Source organism: Anabrus simplex, chromosome 13 (genome assembly GCF_040414725.1).
Source record: "Anabrus simplex isolate iqAnaSimp1 chromosome 13, ASM4041472v1, whole genome shotgun sequence".
Lineage (NCBI taxonomy): Eukaryota > Metazoa > Arthropoda > Insecta > Orthoptera > Tettigoniidae > Anabrus > Anabrus simplex.
The window spans coordinates 12,548,758-12,576,002 of NC_090277.1; the positions used below are offsets into that span (position 1 = coordinate 12,548,758).

The 27,245-nt window shown below is 37.5% G+C and overlaps 1 protein-coding gene across 1 annotated transcript in view; it reads right to left on the reverse strand.

Annotated features, from left to right (window-relative positions):
* The window catches only part of LOC137502861 (uncharacterized), a 435,934-nt gene that overhangs the window by 206,708 nt on the left and 201,981 nt on the right, over window positions 1-27,245 (reverse strand). The window lies entirely within an intron of this gene.

The following is a 27,245-nucleotide window of genomic DNA, read 5'->3' on the forward strand; positions in this document are numbered from 1 at the left end:
TGCTAGGCGCACTGTCAACACAGAATACTGCTCAACGGGGGGAAGATGGTCTAATAACATTCCAACAGCCTCATTAAGTTGGTCTCTAATAAACTGTTCAACATAAGTGCTCTAGTAGAACTACAATATAAATACGTCTTTCTGACCTAGTTACAAGCTTAAAAAAAAAAAAAAAATTGGAACTTATTCGTTATCTTTCAAATAAGACTGTATCAAATACGCACGCCAAGGTCCAATATTACCAAAAATGGCACAATGTTGGATTGCATTTCCTTATTAGTTTTTATATAATCACTAGCTGTACTACCCGGCATAGCCCAGTTGGTTTAGGATGTTTACTTTTAAGATTAGTATCGCCAGTTAGTTATGTTAAAGTGAATTTTTATAGAATTCCTTTCTGGGATATGGATTTTTACCATCTATTGTATAGTTTTAGAGTTATTTAGATGTGTTTGATTTCAAGTTTTAAACGATTTCATTTTTGAGTAAAATTTTATCCTTGTGGAAGCTTGAATTAATTGGGAAGTATTTGATCCTTTCAAAAAGATAATAAGTGATAACTTCATGTATTTATCTGTCACGGTATAGATATGATCTACACAATTTCAAGTGTCACTGAGACTCTCACCAATCAGCCTTGAGACCCCAAACGCAGTGGATTCAACACTAAGCTCGGTCATTTTATACTATTCACTACAAAACCCCTTTCAGTGTACCGTCCCAATGGAGGCTGAACATCGACTTAAACGATATTCAGGGAGTCACAACAATGAATTCAACATTAATATCGGTTATTTTCTATTATTTTTAAATAATGGAAAATATCATGCCCTCCCATTCCCCACCCCCAGCGAGGATTGGTGTTTTATCTGCATAGTATTTTTTTTCCAGATGGTAAGTCATATATGTACCAAGTTTTGTTGAGAGCGATTTTGGAATATACCCACATACACCCATTTTTTACGGTTATTTTTACATTCATTTTCACCCCTTCTCAACCTCCATACCAATTGCGGTGAAGTATGACTTATCCATCCAGAGTGTCACAGTTCAACTCAGCGAACTCGTAAACATTAATATCAGTCATTTTCGTTTATTTTTATATTTCACCACCTCCACGAGGAGTGCTACTGGTGTTTTACCCAATAGTATTTCTTTCAGATAGTAAGTCATATGTGTACCAATTTTGTACGAGGGCTATGTTGGAAGAAACATACACAGAACGACGCCCAGAGTATCAATATTCGTCTCACTACTCCACACTATTTTTGATTATTTTTACATCTCAGCCCTTCCCACCCCACCCCAAGCGTGCTAGGTCTACCATACCTCCTAGCAGTTTGTCTCACGATAGTAAGCCATTACCAAGTTTGGCTGAAATCTCTCCTGTAGTCCAGTAAACTAAGGATTCAACACTAATATCGGTCGTTTTTTAGTTATAATTATATTTCGCCCCCTTCCCTAGGGCTTCTAGGGGTGTCTTGCCCCTGCAGTACTTTTTACAGATAGTGTGTATTTATTAAATAAATTTAGTATTGTACCAAATTTAGTTGAAACCTATGCTGGAACATGCATACAAACACCCAAAAGCTCGGTCATTTGCACATTTTCTTTTCTTCACCCCTTCTCACAACCCTGCTAACTGGGGCTCAACTTGGACTTAAACGACATCTGGAGCGTCACTATTCATTTCAGCCATCCTGAAAAGTATGGATCGACACTATTTTTGATTAATTTTATGTCTCACTCCCCCCGCCCAAGGTCGCTGAATTCACTTCAATAGGGAACAGTACGAAATTCTTATCTCTTAATGCTGAACATGGACTTTTAAAAATCCGGAGTGTCACTATACATGCCAAGCAGGCATCAAATTTTTATAATGGTACAAAGTGTCTCATAGTGCATTGGCACTGCCGGTGGCTACAATTAGCCTACGCACCCCTGGCCTCCACGGTATGCACTAGCCAGCATCTAGGTAGGTGTGCTAGGTACCAACTGATGAGCCCAGCCTAGCACACGAGGGCGAAACGCTGGGAACCAGGAATGAGTTAGCTGGAAAATTTATAATGTCCAATAACGGACCATTTATATTGGTATTATAAATTTACTCATTCAGAACAAATATTTCAGATTCCCTATGGGAATCAACATCTATATCACTATACATCTCAGCGACGCCGAAAACTATAGATTCGTCACTATTTCCGATTAATTTTATATCTCATTACCCCTCACTTCCCACCCCAAAGGGTGATGAACTTTGAATTTAAAAAATTCCGGAGTCCCACTATTCATCTCAGCGACCCCGAAAACTATGGATTCGTCACTTCCGATTATTTTTATATATCATTCCCCCCTCGTCCCTACCACCCCAAAGGGTGATGAACTTGGACTTCAACAAATTCCGGAGTGTCACTATTCATCTCAGCCGCTCTGAAAATGATGAATTCGGCTCTATTTTCTATTCTTCTTCTTCTTAGTCTTATTATTATTATTATTATTATTATTTCTCACTTCTCCCTGCTCCCGCCCCGAAGGGGACTGAAATTGGACTTTAAAATCCGGAGTGTCACTATTTATCTCACTATTTATCTCAGCGACACTGAAAACTATGAATTCAACACTATTTTCGATTTTGTAACTCGTCCCCCAAGCCCCCCCCCCCCCCCACCCTCTTTAAGGGTGCTTGCGGTGTCTTTCGCCCACAAGGTTTGTTTTCTGATACTAAGTCATAAGTGTACCAAGATTGGTTGAAATCGCTCGAGTGGTATAGGAGGAGATGCAATACATACATACCTACATACACACTTATAGACTTATAGATTATATAGACTTGCCTTCGCTCGTTGGGAACGCCCAGTTGCTCTTCTCGAGGGTGATAACTCTTGTCATTCCATTGTTGATGTTCTATATTTTTTACAGTTTCTTAAATATTTTACACATCTAATACACAGCTACATTCTTCGAAATGGACAGACCTATCAATGATGGTACTATGACATGAAAGTACATCTCGATTACGGCATGTTGGATTGCTATTTCAAAATAATAGGCATAAGAATGCACCTCCTATCAAGAAAGGTACTTTGTAAGTCAATGCGGCGTGTTTTCATCCTCCTATATACAGCAAATATTATCCTCATCACGACGCGCAGGTCGCCTACGGGAGTCAAATCACAAGACCTGTACGCGGCGAGCCGAACATATCCTCGGGCACTCCCAGCACTAAAAACCATACGCCATTTCATTCAGTGGACTATCATGGTATAAATGCAAAGAGGAGAAGAACTCCACCTAATCAATACTTATTTATTATTATTATTATTAATAATACAGGACCGGTTTCGACAGTAACGGGCCATCTTCAGCTGGACATACTTATACGTATAATACATCGTACAATTGTAAACATTACCCTATTTAGAAAGGAATGTCATATGACGGTAACATGTCAAGTACTCATGAGTAGGGCATTCGTCAAATTACGCATCTGAGAAAAGTGAATATTCTTAAGAATACCTTGTTTCTGGTTTCCTTTTACAGATTCAACTCTCAATAAAATCTTATTCTTGACAACATTGAGATGTAATAATAATAATAACTTAAATGTTTCCACCTTTTCAATACAATATATTCACAAATTTACAAAATTATACGGTACTAGTTTCGACCCATCTAGGGGTCATCATCAGCCGTATTGGAGCAAAGATCATTTGTGGCGAAATCCTAAGACAATATTATTTTAAAGAATAACAAGTGAAATGAGATGTTATGGTAATAGTTAATAATACAAGAAATATACATAATAAGAGGTTTTTAACAAAGAATAAAGTATAAATGGGGTGTTGTAAAAATTATAATCATGGAAATCAGTAAGTTCTTGTATTGAAATGAAATATGGCTTAGGAAGAGGGCTTAAGGTGGGGCTGAAGGGTGCGGGAGAAAGTGTAATTGTCTTGGAAAAGTACCTTTGATTAAATTTAGGATTGAGTTTAGGTTGGCTGCATTATTGTTTCTGAGGAAAGTGATAAATAGATCGAAGAGTATGTTGGGTTTCTCTGAGATTTCATTGAGATTGTGACTGGCATTAAAGTATTGGTCTAGGTGTATATAGTAATTTTCCATTATGTTCAGTAAAGGGCCCTTGTTTGCTAATACGAGGATGTCCATGTCTTGTTCAATATTGGTGAAATTATGGTTATAATCTTGCATGTGTTGGCCGATGGCTGAAAACTTGTTGTATTTTATTGCGTTAGTGTGCTCGTGGTATCTGATAATGAAGTTTCTCCCGGTTTGCCCGATGTAGGTTTTTTTACAGGTGGTACATTTGATCCTATAAACTCCTGATTTTAAAAAACTGCTGGTCTTGTTGATGTGTGAAGTATTGTATAAAACATTCATGTTCTTATTGTTGGTTTTGAAGGCTATTTTAACGCCTTGTTTCTTAAAGATGTTGGTTAACTTGTAGATATCATTGTTGAACGTGAAGGTGGAAAATGTTAGAGGTTTGGTTATTTCTTTTTTGAGGGTAGTTTTTGGGCGATGTTTGTGTTTATTGATTATCCTTTCTATAAAATGATTGCTGAAGCCGTTGAATTTTGCGATTCCGCGGATTGTGTTGAGTTAGTTTTTTAGATCTTTATTGGACATAGGTATGCTGAAGGCTCGGTGAACTAGGCTGTTGTATGTGGCTCGTTTGTGGGACTGGGGGTGCACTGAATCTTGGCGAATGGTGGAGGCTGTTTGAGTGGGTTTTCTGAAAATTTTATAACTGAAAGAATCTGAGTTTCTAGTGATGGTTAAATCTAGAAAGTTGATTTTTTGATTTGATTCGGATTCTAGTGTGAATTTGATATGAGGATCAATATTGTTGAGTCTTAAGAGGGTGGTGGGTGCGTTAATTGATTTCTCATTCATGATTACAAAGACATCGTCGACATATCTGGCCCAAAAGAGAATGTTTTCGAATTCGTTGTCAATTTTGGTGTATTCGAGGAAGTCCAGGTATATTTCTGCTAAGATACCTGAGGCCGGTGACCCCATTGCCAAACCATTTTGTTGATATATGACATTGTCAAAAGTGAAGAAGTTATTGTCGATGATAAGTTTTAATATTGTGATAAAGTCTTGTATCTCTAGTTTGCTTAAGTGGCTGTTTTTGTTTAAATTGTTTATAATTATCGGAATTAATTTTGATACTTGTATGCTTGGGTACATGTTTACAATATCGAAAGAGTGGATGGAGTGATCCTCATATCAAATTCACACTAGAATCCGAATCAAATCAAAAAATCAACTTTCTAGATTTAACCATCACTAGAAACTCAGATTCTTTCAGTTATAAAATTTTCAGAAAACCCACTCAAACAGCCTCCACCATTCGCCAAGATTCAGTGCACCCCCAGTCCCACAAACGAGCCACATACAACAGCCTAGTTCACCGAGCCTTCAGTATACCTATGTCCAATAAAGATCTAAAAAACGAACTCAACACAATCCGTGGAATCGCAAAATTCAACGGCTTCAGCAATCATTTTATAGAAAGGATAATCAATAAACACAAACATCGCCCAAAAACTACCCTCAAAAAAGAAATAACCAAACCTCTAACATTTTCCACCTTCACGTTCAACAATGATATCTACAAGTTAACCAACATCTTTAAGAAACAAGGCGTTAAAATAGCCTTCAAAACCAACAATAAGAACATGAATGTTTTATACAATACTTCACACATCAACAAGACCAGCAGTTTTTTAAAATCAGGAGTTTATAGGATCAAATGTACCACCTGTAAAAAAACCTACATCGGGCAAACCGGGAGAAACTTCATTATCAGATACCACGAGCACACTAACGCAATAAAATACAACAAGTTTTCAGCCATCGGCCAACACATGCAAGATTATAACCATAATTTCACCAATATTGAACAAGACATGGACATCCTCGTATTAGCAAACAAGGGCCCTTTACTGAACATAATGGAAAATTACTACATACACCTAGACCAATACTTTAATGCCAGTCACAATCTCAATGAAATCTCAGAGAAACCCAACATACTCTTCGATCTATTTATCACTTTCCTCAGAAACAATAATGCAGCCAACCTAAACTCAATCCTAAATTTAATCAAAGGTACTTTTCCAAGACAATTACACTTTCTCCCGCACCCTTCAGCCCCACCTTAAGCCCTCTTCCTAAGCCATATTTCATTTCAATACAAGAACTTACTGATTTCCATGATTATAATTTTTACAACACCCCATTTATACTTTATTCTTTGTTAAAAACCTCTTATTATGTATATTCCTTGTATTATTAACTATTACCATAACATCTCATTTCACTTGTTATTCTTTAAAATAATATTGTCTTAGGATTTCGCCACAAATGATCTTTGCTCCAATACGGCTGATGATGACCCCTAGATGGGTCGAAACTAGTACCGTATAATTTTGTAAATTTGTGAATATATTGTATTGAAAAGGTGGAAACATTTAAGTTATTATTATTATTACTTATATATTGTTCAATACGGACCAAAAACATGAAATTCATAACCATCAACATTGAGATGGTCCACAGAGGTCCAATTTTAACACTGTTCTTCAACCTTTAATCTACAACTTTTATCTTCTCATCAATGTGTTCTACATTTCTACCATATGCCTATGACTTTCGTCTTTTGTCTCCTAGAAAGGAATGTAGTGATCTCTTGACTAACCTTCAATATTATTTTCTCAATATTACTTTTTGAATAAATATGACTGATCGTCATTCTCGTCAGAGTCTAATTGTAAACGCCAATCGCTCAACTTAACTTACTACTTGTTCATCACAGTCTGTTGCTTTGTCCATTTTACTTGTAATAGCAGCCTTTTAATGTCAATAATTTTAATACTTTCACCTTTGTAATTCTTCACATTGTAAAAAAAATTTTAAAACCAACATTGTTATTTTTAATTAAGTCTCTTCAAGATTTTTAAATTAATTTCATCTTATTATATGTTAATCAAGTGCTTATTTTTATTCCGAGGTTAAGACAATGGCTGATGATGCCTTCATCCTAGGTGAAACATCTACCATTTTTAGTTAATAGATCAATGTAAATCATCCAAGACAATGACTTATTGTATTGATTAGGTGGTCAATTTAATAAATAACTTGCTGTTGTTATTCTAATCAAATATCATCAATACGGACCAAAAATGATATTTATTACATGTTGTCACAGGTGTAGAATGTATTGTAAGTGGCAAGTGTTTATTGAAGATTTTATTTGTAAACCTTGTTACGTAGTACTTACTGTATGATCTGAAGTGTGGGGATAAAATATTTTATTTGTATTCCATGTAACTACCCAACCTGTACAGTGTAAATAGTTTGGTAACATATGGTATGTGTAACAACTTGATTTCATTTCGATATTTACTTGAACTATCCAGAAAGTTGTAACTTGAATTTTTGAACAGGGTGTATTGGCCTTTGTTAGTTATGTATTCTAAAAAGTATGTTCTGACTGTTCTGGAAATGGAAGATTCGCGATCGTGCGTATTCGAGAAAATTATTTAAAGTTCGCGACTGAAGTGGGAGTTGTGATCGGTGAATCTGGGTGGCGATAGGCGGGCTCCTGCATTCTGATTGGCTACTCCAAGGCCAAGGTTTCCCCTTTTAAAGAGAACGAAGCAGCATTTCGTTTGTCTGACTGTCCATCCTCTATCACTTGACTGTCCGAAGTTTTGACGTCGTCTCACTACCGGGAATGGCCACTTTGGTGTAAGCACTCTCGATTTCATTCCACCTTAAATTTCGCTTAATGTTCGCTTACTTTTTCATATGGGAGTTTGCTCTAACCTCACCCAGACTCGCCGTTAAATTATTTCGGATGCCTTAGCTTTTCAGCTGGGCTTGCCTGTTTATTTCCGAGGCATTCCCCTTTCCTTCTTTCACTAAACATGTAAATTGTAGTTTTATGTATTTACCTTGGGGTTTTGCCTCTAGTAGTTCTGTGTCACTCGACGTGTTCAATTATGTTGTTCAGATATTTTGAAAGGTATGCTTAACTTAACTCTAAATTGTACTGTACGACTTGGGTTGCAATTAGATGTATGGTTTTTGCTTGACCATTTGAATTTATAGAAGCTATTGTCAAGGAACGTTCAGAATTTGCTTGTGAAGTCCTTTGTAAATAATATTTTTGTAGATAATATATTTTGAAAATCAAGGATCAGGGTTGATTTTCCGAAATCTGCAACCTAAGCCATCTCCATGCCTTGGTAGGTTCCCAGCTCCTTTCACGTTCCTGGGTTTTTATCGTCAAGTTGCCTTTACTGACATTTACTAGTGTTGTTATCGGTGGAGTTCCGCGTAGTTAATCAGCTGTTTTCTTGTGTGTGTAGTGTCTTAGGTACCGTGTTATTGCACTTACTTTCCTCCCTTCACTGTTTGTTGTAGCTGCTGAAGTAATGGTTACACATGTAATACTAATGCCAACCAGGCAATGACAAAACCTAACAAGTATTTGAACCTGAGAATTAAAATAGGCAAGATATCTAGAGATATTAAATTTCTTAAAGATTGCTTAAAATTAGAGTTGATACTTAAGTTTCTTAAATCTTTACAAAGAAAAAGTCATCCCTATTCAAAATCTTATGCTACTAAAAAAAAAAAAAAAGTAAACAGCATATGGTTGAAAAATGAAATTAAGCTATTATACAAGAAAAAATCTCTACTAAATTTACAATTATTATATAGGACTCATTTGACCATTTTTCAAAAATTATCTCCGCTTGAATGGAGTTCATTTTTAAGGTACACTGACCTTAAATTATCATACATATTAGATAGGAAACAGAAAACCCTAAACCATAAATTGTTTTGTTTACAAGAAAACAAACGCAAAACATCTGACCAAAATACAAACAACAAAGTGTCCCCTTCCCATTTGACTAACATTCCTACCACAATTAACTTATCTAATACAGCATTCTCTAACCAAGAAATGAATCTATTAGATAAAGGTATCAAACATAATTGGCCTAATCACAAAAAAGCAGAGGACATTATCACTACCATTGCTGAAACCGAAACTAATATCAATAAGCAAATCCCGATGGATAAACAAAATGACATACGTTATGAAGTAAAAAAGAAACTCCCAACTTTGATTAATGAGATAACGTCTAATAATAACCACAACGTCTCAAAACAAATTCTAAACCTGAAATACAAAATCCATAACAACAACGTAGTAATTACAAAAGCAGATAACACCACAGTAATAATGAACAAACAGGATTACATGAATAAAACTGAAACCTTTTTTTCAGACAATACCTACACCTTAATTAACAAAGATCTAACAAACAAAATACAGCATAACTGAAAGAACCTTCTTAAAAATTCTACTTTCATTTTAAATGATCAAGATTATCAGAAATTAACTGTAATGAAACCAAAATTACCTACAGTCAGATCATTGCCCAAAATTCATAAAAAGGAGGTCCCCTTTCGACCCATAATTAATAGTATGAATAGTCCTACCTATAAAACTTCTCAATTCCTACACAAATTCCTGAAAAAACATTTCAAATTTCACAACTCCAACCCCATAAAGAACTCGATTGAACTTTGCAATTCCCTAAATAAATTCAGTCTGCAACCAAACCACATTTTATGTTATTTCGACATCACCAACAAGTATACAAACATCCCTATCAATAATACTATTAACATCATAAAAAACAATGTTGAAACATAGCACACTGAGTAAAATCGAAATTGATGAATGGTTAAAATTACTTAGTTTCGTTTTAGACAACAACTACTTCACCTTCAATAAGAAAATTTACAAACAGGAAGGTTTGGCGATGGGAGACCCGTTATCTGGTATATTAGCCGATATATACTTAGATAATCTCGAACACAGTAAGATAATTAATAACATCAATGGACTATGTCTTTGGCATCGCTATGTTGATGATACTTGAGCAATCATAGATAAACAGATCAACAACAGCGATAACATACTATCATTTCTTAACAATTTGGATAATAACATTAAATTCACTAAAGAAGATGAGATCAATAACTCTTTGAATTTCCTAAGACATCAAAATCACACGAGCATCAAACAAGTTCGACTTCCAAATATACAGAAAACCCACCTTTTCCCCAATAACCATAAAAAATGATTCATTACATCCCAACTCACATAAAAAAGTCACTTATCACTGTCTATTATATAGAACATTAAAAATTCTGATGTCCTCTACTAACTTAAAGAAAGAATTACTGTTCATTAAGGAAATAGCTAAATTCAACAGATTTAACACAGATATAATTGTACGTATAAATAAATACAAATTTATAATCCACCTTCTCAATACTTTACAACAAACATGTGATGTTTATAAAAACATTACAATGTGATTTTTCAAGGTACTGGTATTGGTCCTATAAGGACCATCATCAGCCTAGCCTAGATACAAATGTAAAAATCATATTCCTAAAACAGAGTAGTGCGGAAAGATAAAAGACGGAATGAAAGGATGGGGAAGTGGTGGAAAGATACACATACATAAAATGGTATTGAATGAATTGTAGTGAGTATGACAAAGCAATATTAAAAATGACACATAAAATCTTATGTAAATGTCTCGTTAAAAATTAATCATAAGATAAAAAGAAAGGCACTGGTTGACAATTAGTCTTATGTTGCACATATAAAAATAGAATAAAGTCTGAAGTGAATGAAGTCCAATGTTTCTGATAAGTTCTAGAATTCAACATAAGCGCAGAGGGAATAATTTGTCCAATAAGTCTGGAATAAGGTTAATGTTGACAAAGTTGTTGGACATATCTTCTGGAACAATGAAATCTTGCCGTATTCTAATGAGGCAGTCCAAATTCAATAGGAACCAAAAGAACCATGCGCAATGTGAAACAATCTTGCCAGTTTGAGTGCCGTTAGTGGCACAATATATTCACGAGATATCTTTACTCAATACGGAACCAACTATGAAATTTATAACAGATATAATTGACAAAATCATCAACAAAACCAAATTAAAACTAGCTACAAATTTAACTCCACTGAAACCCGTCAAACCAAACTACGCTAAATTCACGTTCACTAACCATACGATTTATCTGATAACCAATCCATTAATGAAGCATGACGTAAAAATAGCCTACACAACAAAAAACACTAATCGCAATTTTTTCTTTAATCATAACTCCATTAACATCACATACAATAGTCACTCTGGATCAGGAATATATAGATTGAAATGCTCTACATGTAATTTTTCTTATGTTGGCCAAACTGGCCGCAGCTTCTCCACCAGATACGCCAAACATTACAATGCTCAAAGACAATAAATTCTCTGCAATGGCCAACCACATGAGGGACACAGGATATAAATTCATTACAATAGAACAAGACCTTCATATTCTCAAAAGAGTCAATAAAAGTAAACTTATGACAGAATACGAAAATTTATTCATTTTCTTTGACCAACATTTCAATAAAGATAAGAACCTAAATGACATTATTGATTAAAAAAAGCCCGTTATATGAACAGATTTTAATTCTATTACAAAATTCCATTCCCTTTACCAATATATTCTTAAAAATTTTCAACATCAAATTAATAAGCATTCCCACCTCCTCTACAGCTAATACACTCCGCTCCCTTCCCCCCACAGCTAGTACCTCTAATTCATATGCAACCAATAAACCCATAGCCACACCCACTCTAATATCGCTCCCTCCAATGGCTTCTCACCGATACAACACGCGCAGTAATACACTCTCCTCCTCCTCTCCCACCAATAGCAGCTACCCTCCAAGCACTACGAACAAGCCAATAAACACGCCTCCGCAAACAGTTCCCCCTCCAACACAAACCTACAGCTACAACACTCGTCATAAGAAGTCTACAGTTGTCAATACACTTAATTCATAACGTACAAGTTACCTTCACCTCGTCAAATACACGATCTACGCTAAACTTTAAAAAAAAAATTCCACACAATTAATACCTTGTTTCTGGTTTCCTTTTACAGATTCACTCTCAATAAACTCTTATTCTTGACAACATTGAGATGGTCCACAGAGGTCCAATTTTAACACTGTTCTTCAACCTTTAATCTACAACTTTTTTCTTCTCATCAATGTGTTCTACATTTCTACCATGTGCCTATGACTTTCGTCTTTTGTCTCCTAGAAAGGACTATAGTGATCTCTTGACTAACCTTCAACATTATTTTCTCAATATTACTTTTTGAATAAATATGACTGATCGTCATTCTCGTCAGAGTCTAATTGTAAACGCCAATCGCTCAACTTAACTTACTACTTGTTCATCACAGTCTGTTGCTTTGTCCATTTTACTTGTAACAGCAGCCTTTTAATGTCAATAATTTTAATACTTTCACCTTTGTAATTCTTCAAATAAAAAAAAAAAAATTTAAAACCAACATTGTTATTTTTAATGTTAATTAGTTTAAGTCTCTTCAAGATTTTTAAAATTAATTTAATCTTATTATATGTTAATCAAGTGCTTATTTTTATTCCGAGGTTAAGACAATAGCTGATGATGCCTTCATACTAGGCGAAACATGTACCATTTTTAGTTAATAGACCAATATAAATCATCCAAGACAATGACTTCTGTATTGATTACGTGGTCAATTTAATAAATAACTTACTGTTATTATTCTAATCAAAATGGGACATGAAGTTCTCAAGAAATATTGGCAAATTTCCCCGTAATCCCCACTACTGTAGTGTAGAGAGAATCCCATATCACCAGGTGGTATCATAAACTTTCTGCAGGTCAAAAAACCACAGCGACTAGGTGTTTCTTCCGGAGAAAGGCCTCTTGAATGGCGCTCCCCAGTCTGACCAAATGATCAGTGGCAGACTGATGAGAGTGAAAACCACACTGGTAGTTAGACAAGAGACCTTCCTTTTCCATGGCCCACATGAGACGCCAGTTAACCATCCTTTCAAACAGCTTACAAAGGCCTTTTGTAAGGCATATTGGCCTGTAACTATCCATAAATTTTGGATCTTTACCTGGCTTTGGAATTGGTATCACAATCCCCTCATGCCATTGACATGGAAACACACCCTCACTCCATATTCTGTTGAATAGGGTGAAGATATCCTTGAGACATCTGTCACTCAAATGCCTCAGCATTTGCCTGTGGATTTTGTCCAGTCCAGGAGCCGTGTCTCTGCATAGTGCGAGTGCACTCTGCAACTCCCACTCCATGAAAGGCACGTTATAGAGAAGTGAAGTACTAGAGGCAAAAGAGAGATGGTGTACCTCTGCACTCGGACTCGAATGAGCCAGGTGGACATGAAGTTCTCAATAAACTTGGCAAATTTTCCCGACATCCACACTGGTGTAGTGTGGAGAGAATCCCATATCATCAGGTAGTATCGTTAGCTTTCTCCAGGTCAAAAAACATGGCGACTAATCACAACTTTCATTCCCTTTTGAAGTACAGATAATAAGAATATTATAAGAAATCTTGCTCATTAAGATACTTTTATGGTGTAATTTTTAACCAAAACAACACTTTATTGTATAGAAGGTTCAAATGTAACAACTATGTACCATTCTCAAAATATATGTAACATTAGAATTTAGGGGATAATCCCACACATGTGTAAACAATTCAGGTCCCTGACCTATTTTTTGAAAGGTTAAATTGGCTGATGATGTTTGCAAAGACAAGTGAAACATGTACCATAACAAACCAAACCCCATGGCACTACAGCCCATGAAGGGCCTTGGCCTGCCAAACGACCGCTGCTCAGCCTGAAGACCTGCAGGTTACGAGGTGTCGTGTGGTCAGCACGAAGAATCCTCTCGGCCATTATTCTAGGCTTTTTAGACCGGGGCCGCTATCTCACCGTCAGATAGCTCCTCAACTCTAATCACGTAGGCTGAGTGGACCTCGAACCAGCCCTCAGATCCAGGTAAAAATCCGACCTGACCAGGAATCGAACCCGGGGCCTCCAGGTAAGAGGCAGGCACACTACCCCTACACCACGGGGCCGGTTGTACCATAACAACTAATGTAAAATAATTATATCCTGAATATAAGGATTATTTAGTACTGAATAGGCGGATGATAAATTATTCTGTCATTTAATAAATATGCGCCGCTTTCCACATGCCCCGCATATTGCTGATGGTAGTGTACTCATTAAGACTCGTATGCTCGTGCAGAGTAAAATGTTATTGGAAACCACAATGTGCGGGCCAGTGCCAGTTAAGACTGAGAGGTGTGTGGTGAGGTGTGACCAAACCACTGGCAGTTACAGCACCTCATAGGAGTAGGAAAATATGGCCGAACAGTAAATGTGTACATTGATATCTTAACATGTTCTGGCAGTTTCTCAAGATCGAAAGTTAAGATGAAAGCCCCCGTGTCGTAGAGGTTGTCACCGACGCCTCTTCAGACGTTTAACGTCTGACACACCTCTACGACCAAAGCCCTGGATAAGGTCATCATTGTAGGCTTTAACCAAGTCTCTCTGAAAGATAACTCCTTTGCAGGAGCTAAGGGACCTGTGGCTCTCAATCTGCACGAGCATACTAGTCTTAATGAGTACACTACCATCCTGCAATTTCCTCATTTCATCAACTTCACCAACAAGACCTTCCACAGCAATGTTTATCTTTTTTTTTTAATATGTTAATCTGAGATCAATTCGCACTGAATTAGGATTTATTTATTTATTTATTTATTTATTTATTTATTTATTTATTTATTTATTTATTTATTCATTTATTTACTTATTTACTTACTCAAGAAGCACAAGAAACAGCTACACTGAGCAAATTTCACTTGCAGTATCAACAGACTATTTAACAAATGTGAACTTTCCATAATAAAATATAACAAACATAACAATACAACAAACAAAACACAGCCTACTAATAACAACTGTCGAAATCGAAAACCATGAGAATGTCCATGTTCATAGCCAAGTAACGAAACAGAGCTTGCTTTACAAAGGATTCCACATGATATACGAGACGAAGTTAGACACGAAATCAGTAGAAAGATCCCGCAATACATCAATAATATTCACAATAATAACTTAAACATGAATACCGACAATAGATCAAACTTAAACAAACTCAAAAATAAAATAAAACAGAACAATCTACTAATAACGAAGGCCGACAAAGGCAACACTACGGTCATTATGGATAAAAATTAATACATAACAAAGACTAAAAAAATGTTTCCAAGACAACACTTTTTCTATTAAACACCGAGATCCAACCAATAACATACAAAGGAATTAAAACAATTTACTCAAAAACACACATTTTCTTCTCACCGAAACTGAATCCGCTAAACTTATAACAATGAACCCCCAATTACCATCCGCGAAAGCCTACCCTAAAATACACAAAGAAAATGTACCCATGAGACCAATTATAAACTATAGAGCCAGTCCAACCTATAAATTATTGCAATTCATCCAAAAAAGTTTAAAAAAAGCATTATTCATTTTTAGCAAACAAAACAATACAAAACTCAATAGATTTTTGCAACAGAACCAAAGAACTAAAGATCGAACAACACCATACCCTTGCTTCATTTGATATAACAAACATGTACCGTAACATTCCTGTTAAACAATCAAAATAATAGAATCTAATTTAAAAAAACATAGCAACTTGAGCACCTTAGAAATAAACGAATTCATAAATTTACTTGAATTCACCATAAACAATAACTACTTCAGGTTTCACAATATCATATATCAGCAACAAGGCCTACCTATAGGGTCTCCTGCCTCTGGAATATTAGCAGAAATATATATAGATTACTTAGAACACACATCAATTAATAAAATAGATAATATACATTTTTGGTGCTGATTTGTTGACGATATCTTCGTAATTATAGATAATAGATCCACTGACGCACAAACTACACTAGACAAACTTAACGCTTTAGACCCCCAAATTAAATTTACTAAAGAAACCGAAAATAACCATACACTAAATTACTTAGACTTGACAATAACCGGACACAACCACTTATCTTACAAGATCTACAGGAAACCCACACACACCTTAAATACCATAAAAAATGACTCCATTCATCCCAATATACACAAAAGAGCAGCCTATTATAGTATGATATATAGAGCTTTTAACATCCCAATGACAACAGAAGACCAAAATAATGAACTGAAATTAATCCACGACATAGCTAAACATAACGGATATAGCAAAGAAATGGTCAACAAAATCATTTACAAAATAAAATCCCAACCTAAAACTAAATTAACTAAAACAGCCAAACCCAAAAAAAGATTATGCCCTATTTACCTTAAACAACACCCATATATATACCATAACCAATATTTTTAAGAAGCACAACATGTAAATAGCATTCAAAACCACACACAACAGCACCAACACTATACATAACACTAAAACAGTCAATAATAATAATAACACATACAACCAATCAGGCGCCTACCGTATCAAATGTAACAACTGTGACACAAGTTATATTGAACGTACAGGCAGAAATTTTACCATCCGCTATAATGAACATATAAATGCAGTAAAACATAACCATTTCTCATCAATAGGCCAACATGTAGAAGAATCTAAGCATAGTTTCACAGACATCAATAACGATATGACGATACTAAACATAAACTCTAAGGGCCCCCTGCTCAACATAACCAAAGATTTCTATATTTCTTTGGACCAATACGCTAATCCCAATCATAACATCAATGATATTACAGAGAAAACCAGTATCATTTTTGATAAAGCCATTCCGGCATTAAAGAATGATTACCTTAAAATAGTAAACACACACTCTAACAAACCGACGAATCACAGGCCCGCCCCTGCCCCTACTTCCTCAATAGTCACTCCTTCTTCCCCTCCACCTACATCCCCCTCCACAGCTAATATGAGCCCCAGACACACTCGTAGTAGAACACAGCAAGCCTTCAGACATATTGGTACAAGACCTCCACAACAACAACAGTAAGTACTCTTTCCATATACACACCAGGCATTCCTTCATACACACACTATACTTATATTAGCTTATCTTTACAGACTACAACCACTAATGAACATAGATGAGAGAGGTGTTGCCACCAACAGCTTCTAAATTCAAACTCAAGACCTGCAGTTTATTATATTAAAAAAAAAAATACTGGAGTACATCACAGTTGGATTATATAACACAAATTTTTTTTTTCATGACAAAGGTCCATACCAATATGACACATATCAGCCTCAGAACATTCTCAAAGATTACCGCACACAGCTAAACCAACATAACATAGAAGCAAAGGAACCACACAGAAGATAGAAGAATGGAATCTAAGCAATATGAACTTAAATTTTAATAAGTGTCTAACCTATATATACCAAATTTTAATGTGTTTAAACTTTTGAAGTGTTTTATATTGTGACCCATGTTTTAATGTGTTCTGTATACTCATGTTCTAAATTATTGTAACTTTTTACCTTTGACCACAGATATTTTAACTTCATGCTACTGTATATTGCATTTCCATCCCCCATTAGACATCCGGATGTCTAACATAACAACAACTTGTGATTTTGTCTAATGGCTGGAAACTAATCATGTACTAGCTGATGATGGCCATTAAGGGCCGAAACCGGTACTAGTGTAATCTATTTACAATAAATTAAGTACTGATTGCTGGAAAAACACATTTCTTGTCTATACATAGCCCAAGTCGTCGTGGGTCAAGATGACAGTATAATCCCTTCACATCAACTTATCTTTAAGAGACTATTTACACCCCTTACATGTAACTAATCTCATGATTAGACCCGTATTGAATTTGCTATAATATGCTCACAATATTGTGATTTATATTCCACCTTTTCAATACAACTGGTTTTATGTTGTTAGATCATAATGCTACAACACTATTTTATAGGGACATGTTTCGCTTGAATTCCAATTTTAGTATAGTCATTCATATTGTTAAACTATTAATGTATTCACAAATTCCTATGTTTATATATTTTATTGCTTAATTTTAGAATTATAATTAAGCAAAAATTTGTCAAAAAAATTAAATATGACAGGTCTTAACCTTGAGATGATTAGATAGGCTGAGGATGCTTGAAATTCAAGCGAAACATGTCCCTATAAAATAGTGTTGTAGCATTATGATCTAACAACATAAAACCAATTGTATTGAAAAGGTGGAATAAAAATCACAATATTGTAAGCATATTTACACCCCTCTCGAATATGCTTTTATTTGATGCTCTTGTCTCCTATTAATATTGTTAAAGAGTGCTGGGAGGTGGATTAGGAAAGATCGTTGAAGTATTGAGTGCTGAGTGTGGGGAATGTGGAAAACGTCTTTGGTTCTGGTGGAGCAGGAAGGAACATGGAGAGAGAAGAGTGAGACTAGATGTACCGAGCGGTAATGCCCATTTAAGATCCCATGGAGGAAACTCAGGTCAGCTACCTGTGACCTGATGTGCAGCGGTGACATGTTAATTGCCCTTAATACTTGCTGTGTAGACAGATTTCTGAGCTTGGGGTTTCTGTTCCTTATAATTGCAGCAAAGAAGGACACTGCTCTGTCTAACTGCTTAGTATTGGAGGGGGAAGCTGTTAGAGCAGTAGTGTAAGAGAGGTTGAATGATCATGAGGAAGAAGTGACGAAGAGCAATGGGGTCAGAAATTTCTGTGAAGCGATAGAGAATGCCTAGTAATTTCATAACCTTGGTTGTATATGTCACTACGTGGATCTTAAATTGTAATTTTGTATCGAATATTACACCTAGGTCACGCTGTTGCGTAACTACGGTGATGGGCTTGTAGAGTAGGTAATATGATAAGATGTACAATATTATAGGGAAGGATCCACCTTTCAATACTCCGTAGTAAGTTGAACTAAAAAGTAGTTACAACCTCTTTATTGGGACCGGTTTCAACACATTTCAAGTGTCATCATCAGCCAATTAGCGAAGATCTTAAAACAACTAATATAATGAACACAGGCAAAAAATTAACATTGTATCATATCGTAGCAATTCAGTTAATGCTGAATCGTAGCAATTCAGTTAATGCTGAATTGCTACGATATGATACAATGTTAATTTTTAGCCAGTGTTCATTATATTAGTTGTTTTAAGATCTTCGCTAATTGGCTGATGATGACACTTGAAATGTGTTGAAACCGGTCCCAATAAACAGGTTCTAACTACTTTTTAGTTCAACTTACTACGGAGTATTGAAAGGTGGATCCTTCCCTATAATATTGTACATCTTATTTCTCTATTCAATACGGAACAATCATGAAGTTTTTAACTTGAAATAGGTAATATGATGTCGGTAGAGGAGATTTGCGTAGTGTTATGGTCATGTGGCTGCATTTTTGTGGATTGGGGATAAGTTTCCAAGTACGGCACCAGTTCGAGAGGGCATTAAGTGAGGACTGTAGCAGAGTTGCATCTGCTGGATTCCTGATCTCCCTATATATCTTGCAGTCATCAGCAAAGAGTACGGTATTCGCCGTTTCGTTGAGTTCGGACGGCAGATCGTCCATAAACAAAGAAAACAGCAAGGGGCCAAGAGTACTGCCTTGTGGAACACCGGAGGCGACTGGTAACCACGAGGATGAAGTGCCTGATATTACCACTCTCTGCCAATGGTTATGTAGAAGCCAGCAGGGTCAGAAGACTGCCATGTATATTAAATCGTTCAGAGTTTATGGAGCAACAGAGTATGGCTCCTTTCACACTACACGGTTTCGACCGTACGGCAAAAACACCGTACGGCGACATTCCTTTAGTGGCGTGAAGAAGAGCATTAGACCTTTCACATTACACAGCATGGCAGCCGTGCCGTTACAAGTAACTATTCTCATTTTGGTTCCGTATTGAAGTTGACGTATGTCTCAAATATTATTACAATATTATAAGTCCACCTGTTCAATACAATACAATATGATCCACTATTTTATGTATTATGTATAAAAACTTTGACCATATGAAATAGTGGATCATATTGTATTGTATTGAACAGGTGGACTTATAATATTGTAATAATATTTGAGACAGCCGTGCCGTTGCCGTGCCGTGTAGCAGCCGTGTCTTGCCACTGGAATGGACGGCTGCCGTTGACTCAGTGGCGCACACAGCTAAATGCGTGCTTTCACACTGTGCGGTTTTTTAATCGTACGGCAGCTCTCAAGCAGCTGTAGAGGAGATAACGTGAGGGTATCTAAACACAACTTATACGCATTAGTATCGTAGTGTTTTACTGTTTTACTTTGTTGTTAAAATGTTCAGTGCATTGCTTTGTAGGATTTATCGTTGGTTTTGTGAAATGGCTGACATAGATTCTGAAATTCTTGTTACTCTGGTCCATACTGGGACATAACTCTAGACATTTAAACAGTAGTGGCGATTGGGTATTGGACTTGTGTGTTGGGGGAGGGGGCGAAATGCACAAACAACAAAACGTACCCGAGTTTGTGGTGTATAGCGTGGGGGGAAGGAGGAGGTATATACACCAAAACTTTTTAAAAAAGCTCAAAGTGGTAGGCTAATTTCGACAGAGAAGTAAAGGTTCAGACTACCAACTTAAGTGCAGTAATAGTTTTGTTTTTTAGATTATGATTCAATACCATACAACAAAACTTTCATCAAAGGAACAATTTTACACATGCACTAAAATTAAACAGAAGTATGGCGTGATAATACAATTAAAATTTGTTTTAGTATTTGACTACACACTACGAAACTAACACACTAAAGAGATTGCCAGATAGACGAATGCGCGTGGCAAGGGAGTGAATTATACCTCAGTGTCCATGACCTTAGCAATAAAATATACCCCTGCCACCCTTCCTCACAGGACATGCACAGTCTCCCCTACTTGGTATGGCGCTATACAAATCGGTTATCTGCAACAAACTACATTTTGTGCGTATTCCCGCTAATAATTGCATTGATAATTAAAGAAAATAAAAGAAAGATTTATCTGATAAGACAACAGGGTTTGTACAAATTGCTTTTTGAAATAATTAAAATAAGTCCTAGTTTCAGCCACCTAAAATGGAATAATAATGTAATGCTTTCTCCACAAAGTGGGACGGGGGCGGCCGCACCCCCTCGCCCCCCTAATCGACGCTACTGCATTTATAAAGATCGGAATGCGACAAGAAATGCCTGGCATGAAGTTTACTTTGAAATGAAACCAGATTTTGATCTAATTTAAGACAAAGAAAAAAATGTGTTTGGTAACTTAAGTGTGTATATATATACAGGATGAAGCGAAATTCGCGCACTCGGGCGTCACAGCGCGACTCCTCACATGCCAGCAATAAAAAAATGTCTCTCACAAAAGTTTGCCCTTCGAGTACATCCGGCAGAAAAAGGGCATTGAAGAGTGGCAATCTGGCAACACTGTAACCACATGTAGGGTAACTACCTCTGTCAGCACACATTCTTCGTCCTCTACAGTTGGTGCAGTGGATACAGTTTTGGGTTAGCATGCAGGAGGCCGAGGGGTCGATCCTGGGTTGAAGCATATGTTTTTTATTTCATAAATGTAGTCCAGGTGGTATGGTATCTGGCAACTTAATCATCAACAGCGATTGCAGCGGGTCCTCTAGAAACCATTTGCACTTACATACTACGATCGTAGAAATGGACAAACAATTGTTTTAATTGGTCAGCTTTGAAAGACGTCCTTTCCACGTCGCGGGCGTGAATTTTTTCGCATCACTACATATACTAGATGCGAAACCTGTTTTCTTTGTACCCTCCTCCAATGGTCTCATAGATTAGTAGCAACTCTTATTCTTGCCTCGTTCAGCTCCATTACATTTCGTTAGGGCTTACGTTACCAGTAGGCCTAGCAAAGTATTTGTTGTGTTCAGCGTTACAAAATGTTGTAAATGTACGATGCATGTGACCTAAGGTATGGTGTCTTACTGTATTACAGTATGTAATGCTACTTCTTGCTAGTTGCTTTACGTCGCACCGACACAGATAGGTCTTATGGCGACGATGGAACAGGAAAGGGCTAGGAGTGGGAAAGAAGCGGCCGTGGCCTTAATTAAGGTACAGCCCCAGCATTTGCCTGGTGTGAAAATGGGAAACCACGGAAAACCATTTTCAGGGCTGCCGACAGTGGGGTTCGAACACACTATCTCCCGAATACTGGATACTGGCCGCACTTAAGCGACTGCAGCTATCGAGCTCGGTAGTATGTAATGTCCGATGGAAATTAGGAAATAAAAAATTGCGCCTCAACCTAGGATCGAACCCTTGAACTCCTGCATGCCAACCCAAAACTCTATCAACTGCACCAACTCTACAGCATGTATAACAATTGCTGACAGAGGTACTTACCGTACATGTGGTTACAGTGTTGCAAGCTTGCCACTCTTCAACGTCCTTTTTCTGCCTGATATACTCGCAGGACAAACTTTTGTGAGAGACATTTTTTATTGCTGGCATGTAAGGAGCCTCAAAGCGACGCCCAAGTGCGCGAATTTCGCTTCACTCTGTATATAGTGTATATTATTACATAATACAGATTCACAAATATGCACTTATGATACAATTTCACAGTTTAATGTTCAGCCACAAACTACTAATATTAAGAAATCATCCTATTATTAAAATGACTCTGTTGTATGACTAGCATCGAGGCATGCACTGAGTTTCCCACGGTAAAAAAAAAACGTACAGCAAAAAAACCATTGCAGTGTGAAAGCAACATCTCCACGGCAAAGAGCCGTACGGTTTTTCTGCTGTACGGTCGAAACCGTGTAGTGTGAAAGGAGCCAATGTTCTACAGAACTGAAAGCTTTCGAAATGTCTACATAGCGGATATCCAGCTGTGATTTAGCTGCAATGGCATGTGATACAAAGCTATGCAGAGTGGCCAGGTTTGTTAGACAAGAGCAACCCGGTAGAAATCCATGCTGCTTGGTGGAGATATAGGGTAAAGAGAATGCGAGGAGACACTGGTGTATAATTTTTTCAAAGATAAAAGACAGTATGGGGAGAATAGAAATTGGTCGGTAAGATGAAACATTAAATTTGTTGCCCGATTTGAGAAATGGAACAATATTTGCCTGTTTGCACGTTATAGGAAAATAGCCCGTGGCAAAACATCTGTTAAATAATTTGGAGAGGGGGACGCAAAGGGTGCTGGCAGTATTTTTTTTTAGGAAAAGAGGACCTATAGTGTCGGCACCAGTAGCTTTGTTGGTACGAAGAGCTTGAAGAAGGTTATGAACTTCACTTGGTGTGGTAGTTACGCTTGATAGGGTTCTGTTTGAAGCTGTAGCTACGGGAGGGAGTGGTTGGTTTTGTAAGGGAGGAGAGAAGTTTGAGAAGAAATACCTGTTGAACAGTTCACTGCGATCGGCGCCGTCTGCTGTTGCAGCATTGTGGTTCATGCTGACAGGAATCCGCTCCGTCCTTCACCATGTGTTGATGAGACTCCAGTAGCGCTTGGGATTGCTGCGGCTGTTTTCAGTGACAGTGTCTACGTGTGTTTTGTAGTCTCTTCTGACCATTAACCTCGCGTGGCGGCGGATTTTAACGAAGGTATTGCGAGTGTGTGGGTTAGGGAAGTCTTTCCACAGCCGCCAAGCTTTTTTCTTATTAAATAGTATCAGTCTGGTCTCTTGTGATATCCAGTGTTGATGTTTGCTGTTAGTAGCCCATTGTGCAGGTATGAAGTCTTTAATTGCAGCTTTCAGCCAGTCGTACAGCCGATTCGATATCAGCTATTTCGAGAAGACTCCAGGGAAGGCATTCCAGGGCACGACACAATGCAGGCCAGTCGGCACGGTGCCAGATGTAAGTAGGGCGGTAGGATGTCCTGCTGTGAGGCTTTGAGGAGGTGTGTGGAAGGAGGAATGTAGCATCAAGAGACAGGAAAAGGTTTCTGCCTGGGGTTATTGTTTTAAGTTCTAATGAGGAGAGTATGAGGTCCAGGGTGTTGGGTCCACGGGTTGGGTACATATTAAACTGTTTCAGTCTGAGGCCATTAATAAAACTGTCTGTAAAATATGTCTCACACTTGTTAGCTGCCAGTCCGGTAGTTGGAGAAGACCACTTTATAGACAAGTTAAAGTCTCCCATTAATATTACTTCACCATGAGGGAGAGTTGCAATGACCGAGTCCAGGCACTGTTCAAGGTCACAGAATGGGCTGTTTGGTGTCTGTAGTAACATCCCACAAGTACAGGGCGTCGAGGAAAGAGTAGCTCCACCCACACTAACTCACAGTTCCATTTGAGATCTGTCCTTCATTTACACGGTACTGCACTGTTCACTGCTAGCATCACGCCACACCTAGAGTAGCGCGATCAGGATGAAATATGCTATAATTAGCACTGAGTCATAGTTCACTGTCACCAGCCCACAAGAGCCACGTTTCAGTAAGTCCAATCACGTCAACTTCTCTTAAGTCTGGCAGGGATAGTTCACAATCACACACAGCTTATTATTTAGGCTTTGCACATTCTGACAACAGATGTTTATGTCTGTTTTCATTTCACAAGTGGTGGAACCGGGGTTTAAGTGGACATCTCCAGCCAACAGTAGGAGGCAAAGCAAGCCCCTAATCGCTGAGCGACCAGGCCTAAGCTCGTTCGGCTCAGAGCTAGTAGGGAGGCACCTATAAGTTTGGAAAATGGTGCATCCAGTCAGAGAGAAGGCCGGAATGTAGTAGTTTCTCTCTGCTAGTAGCCATGCAAAAGGAGAACTCACTTTTTCACTTATACACACCGATTTCTTAACTCGAATAGAACAGTGCAGAGAACCGTAAAGTGTAACAACTCTGATTATTACCACACAAAGAACACAAACTGCAGCAGCACTAAGCTTGCGCGTGTCTACTCTAGCCGCCATTCTCCGATTAAACGATTAAACTCTCTGATCTCAGTTCAAGGAATTATTTTCTATTCGAGATACAAGAACAGCCAATTGTGAACATACTATTACGTGTGTTGTTATAATAAATCATGAGAAAATACACAATAGAATAAACTAATACACTGTCAGCTATAGCTGCCCGCATATAAGCTATATTACGCTTTGTATAATGCAGTGAAACACAATTCTACAACATAACCTCTATGAATTGCTTACATTCATGTTTTATAGATGTCTGATTACTGGGATATAGAGGGTTATTCAGCTAAGTTGTTAATTGTCCATCTCAAATAACATTACAGACCATTTAAGATAGAATGGGGTCAATATCCTCTAAGATAATGCTATTAACTTTGTTTTTAAAATGGAACTACACTGTTTTCTACAGTCTTAAATCTACAAACATTATAAGTTCAGCACTGTGATTATTCCAAAAATCCGTCCAAGTACTTCTCGAGAAAATGTAATGTATCCTAGCGTACTTCATATGCCAGCTGGGGACTGCTGCTATGTATGAAACATGAGCTAGCTACTGACATGCAGAGTTGCTTCACCTTTTCCTGACAACTACATATTCGCTCTGCTTATGCTCATAAAAGCACTGTGGCCAAATGTGCAATTTAAAACATCTTTAATATCACCGTAGCTAACAGGTACCGTAAAGGAAAAAACGGACATGTGATGTTCTGTGTGACAACATTTTTATCCTGACATGATATTAAACCACACAAGACTGCTAGTTGTTTTACGTCGCACCGACACAGATAGGTCTTACGGCGACGATGGGACAGGAAAGGGTTAGGAGTGGGAAGGAAGCGGCCGTGGCCTTAATTAAGGTACAGCCCCAGCATTTGCCTGGTGTGAAAATGGGAAACCACGGAAAACCATTTTCGGGGCTGCCGACAGTGGGGTTCGAACCTACTATCTCCCGAATACTGGACACAAGACCGAAAGAGCCCTAGTGCAACTGGGCAATTAGCCCTTAACACTATAGATTATTCAAAAAATGAATAAAAGAAAGAATGGTCATGAAGATCATGAAAATAGACTCACTAGGCTTCGCAAACCTAATACCGTGTGGATCAGAAGGAAAAAAAAAAAAGGGGGGGGGGGGGGGAAGGGGGGTTGACTGAGGGAAGTCTGATATCCATTTTTCATTCATCTGTGTTCGCTGCAAGCAAAGCATATGAAGAAATTCCAGTACATGCTGCAAACTATATGCATTTGTCGACAATCAAGGCCAGTTCTTCTACTTTATAATTTAATGGGCTTCAATTCAACGTGTATTATCCAATGGGTAAAGCAATTTCGTATTTCATTTGTTATGCGGTGTTGCAACGTCCACATTTCTGAACTCCGATTACATTTTAACTACACATGTGTCAACGAAGTTCAGTTTTGTACAACGCGACGAGTCGTAATCTCAGTTCGTTTTTGGAATTAAGTTCTAAATTGATCTCCGGTCAAATGTCTTTATGCAACCGGACCTTAAAGTAAGCTCTGTCCATCAATTCCGGTCACAATCAGAATTCATGGCAGACGCTCTTCAGAAACTTCCTTACTAGACAGGTCAATTACATGTTACATTCTTTGAGATCTACAATAAGGATTGATTGTGGGACTTTATCATAGGAGTGCTTATAACTACTATATTCTGCTTGCTAGTCATTTTATACACATTTGTACCTAAAAATAGTATCCTCTTGTTTATGTTTTTGGACGTGTAAGAGTGATCAGGATCCTGATCTATCTTTCCTTCAGGTGTGAGATTTTTAGGCTGATGATGCCCTCATTCTGGGTGAAACATGTCCCTATATCTAATGTTAAGAACTATTTCTTAAATTTAAAAACTCTCATGTATTGAACAGGTGGAATTTGACTATATAGACAGGTCAACACGATTAAAATGTTTACGTTACTTAACTGAACAATTAAAGGACGCAGTTTTAAGGCCTGCAGCCTTCGAAGAATCAAAACCAAACTAAAAAACCATGCATAGTCCCACAAGTACCCAGGATATAAAATGTTGACCTTCGGCAGAGCCCTGACACACCGAAGGCAAGGCTATATACTCCAGACGGCGCCCGGTATCTGGAGGGGGGGTCGCTAAGAACTATTCTCCCAGTAGCCATGCATCACCTCGCCACAATCCGAAACATGTGACTGGGGGAGGTTTAAACCTCCATAGAACTTTACTGCCTGAGGCTATGTTTAGGAAGATGAATTTCTACCTGACACACCCAACTTAGAACTAGGAAATAA